The following is a 3,272-nucleotide window of genomic DNA, read 5'->3' on the forward strand; positions in this document are numbered from 1 at the left end:
CCACTGCCCAGCATGACTGTACATATCACACTCTTGGGAAACAAAAACATGTTTGATAAATAAATGCATTTAAAATGTAAATTTGTCACCATGGTCCTTTTGTTATTGTAAGCATAACATAGACCAAGATACATAACACACACAGTATTGATCTGAATTTCCTGAAATATGACAAGCTGCTGCACTACATTATCTTTCCAGATACCCTGAGGACAAGGAAGCTCTGTGAGGAGTTTGGAAGAGCTGTGCAGGGGCCATCTGCTTCCAAACTGAAACTTCTGGCCAGTTCAACCCATGGATTTTATTGAATAACGAAGAAAAAAAGTACTCTCTTGCATCAATAGATGACAGGAAAGGGCAGACAGAATTCTGGTAGAACTTGTATATAATAGCTGGTATTCTCAGTTCATTCCATAGTGACACAAAACATTTAACTTCTTAAGTAATAATTGAAAGTCAGGACCTGAAATCGCGTGAATAAAGATTCCATGCTCTGATACTGGTTAGCCCTGCGTGAGCTGTCATGATCGTGCAGCGTGTTGCACAGTTCTCTGGAAAGCGCCAGCACAGGACACCCCTCTTCCAATTGCAGCACAATATGCAAAGTCAATATCTGAGGGATTTACTGTAATGTAACTAAATTAATTTCATAATCAGTACTTGAATATTCATTGAATTCCCAGGGATGCATGAAATATATTTCCTTTGTTTAAGTGTCACATATATAATCTACTTCTTTAAAATCTCTACTGGAAGTATAATGAGTCTCAATGTTATGGCCAAAGAATCTCAGCCAATTAGCAGCTGGAGGAAATGTGGGCCCCTTGGAGGCTGCAATCACCAGGTCCCCTGAGCTCATCAGAACTGTCAGCCCACGTGTACTTGTAGAATATTCACCAGGCTCACAGCTACTTCAGAAGTGGGGCTTGCAGCCATGGTCCACACCAGGAATCTCCCTGAATATTGAATTTGCATTTTACTCTCTGAAGAAAGAAGCAGAAATTAGAAATATGAAAGTCTCTTATTACTGATTGAAAGCGGCATTCTTTTCAGTGAAGTCAGATTCATTGTTTCACTGCTCAGGAAATTTTGTACATGTTAATTTATGTTTTACTATTAACAGTAATGCATTAGTCATACACAAGAACCTGTGAAATACGTACCTTGAAATCTTAACTGACATGGCTAGTTTGCGTCCTATAATATATGTGCTCTTATAGAAGAGACAGGTTGCTTTAGAACCTAGTGTTTATTTTGCTAATTACTTCTTCAAATGTTCTCTTAGGTTCTGTGTTTCCTGTGTGGCTGAGGCCCAAAGCCAGGAATCATAGTGATGGAAAATTCTCACGGAAAAGAGCATCAGGACATACAGACTTAGTATTTCCTTGAACTAGACTCAAAAGGTAACTAAGAAATCTATAAGATAAATATATTTGTTGGGGAAATTTATGGAAAACAACCATGTAAATAAATATGGATCTTAGCAAAAAATTTTGAGTTTCTACTATGGTCAAGTCTGATAATAACTGGGTTTCCTATTGTATAAAATAATAATGCTGATTTTTTAGATATATTATTACATGTCTCCCATTTCACAATTTATGAGGAATCTGCATTCATACTCATTGTGTTGTCTATATTTTAAGTTTGTGGACCAAATAATTTCAAATATTTTGAGAAAATAAATGAGAGGGACTAATCCTTGGACTTCCTGTTGTGCAAAGGGTCAGGATACACTGTGAAGAACGCATATGTAAGGTGAAACCAGATCAGGGAAAACTGAGAGTTTGTTTGGACTTAAAAGGAAAGATGTGTGATAAGAAGAAATGGAGACGGGGTTCAAGACTTCTATCGCCCCATCTGCTATTTTAATGAAGAAAATTAAAAACCACCCTGGCGTGGTTTGTAGCAGTGACTGACACCATGTCAGCAGTGTCTGCTTCATCAGAGACCATTGGTTGTTAAACTGAAAATCTGTGTGCAAAGATTTTCTCTTCACTAGAGAAATAAGGTAAAGAGAAGAAACCACAAGTAATTCAGTTGGTTACCAGGCAAAACGATTACCATAGGATATTTTCTATATGACATTGGAAAATCAAGTGAACACACTACTGAAAACAAATCATTACTAACATGAACATAAGCTGCGTATTTGTACATGCTATTATAATGGTAAAATAATATCTTTAAAATATTACAAATGTCAATGAAAGTATTTTCAGTACTATAATCCCTTATTTCCATTCTATACCAGTCAAAATAAAATAATAATGTCATTAAACCTATTTGTATAATTTTAATGTTGCAAAGATAATTTGTAAACAGATCATTTATTATTTAAATGCTTCAAAACAAGCACAAATAAATTTGAAATAATTTAAAAATAAGATTTTAGCAGAGTATATGAAAGTAAGCAGAGAGGAGGTCTGCATAGAAAGTTGGCACCTAATTTGATATTAGAATCATTTCCTAGGAGAAGATGGAATTTAGAACTATTACTTCAATAAGTTCTTTTTTCTCTCTCTCTTCTTTTTGCAAATACGCAGATAAGGTAGTACAAGATTGGAACAGCCTATACATTGTCAATAGGAAAATAGACTTTCTACATCAAATGAAATTTCATCTTGTGTAGAAGAGCTTCTGGAGCAGAGAAGGAGGCACAGTGACCAGCCTTGGGTCATTTACATCAAAGTCGTTGTCGTGGGAAGCTCAGGTTCATGCATTACCTCTGTCAGGGAAAATCTGCTGTGAGCAGTCAGCCACAGAAGACGAGGGATCACAGCCAACTCCAGCCTGAGATCTGAAGAAGGAAGAGCAGATGGGGGGCTCCCAACACCAGGGATTGGTACACAGACTCTAACTGAGGAGCTCAGGGATATTCCTGCAAAAGAGGCAAAAATGGCAAAAACACTTGAGGTGTCCAGTGGAACTGTATAATATGTAAATCTGCTGAAAAACTAAAAGATTCCATGGATTCGATTGCACTTTATTGCTTAATTCCCTTATTTTATGGTTGCAGAAACTAATAGAATGTGGATCAGCAGTTTATAAAGGAATCTGAATTGGGGAAAGTGTATTCGCTGTATCTCAACCTATTTATATCCATTTACTCCATCCTGACTTCCGATTAGAGGCCACACTATACCTCTAGTAGGTGGTCTCCCTTCTTCAAATAAAATTATTTTTCACTGTAACTTCTGACTCTGTTTAGACCATCCCATGTTGGCAGACATGGACAACATCACCATCTTCACAGAATTCCTCCTCATGGA

This window comes from Octodon degus, unplaced genomic scaffold (assembly GCF_000260255.1).
Source record: "Octodon degus isolate 3935 unplaced genomic scaffold, OctDeg1.0 scaffold00129, whole genome shotgun sequence".
NCBI classification, from domain to species: Eukaryota; Metazoa; Chordata; class Mammalia; order Rodentia; family Octodontidae; genus Octodon; species Octodon degus.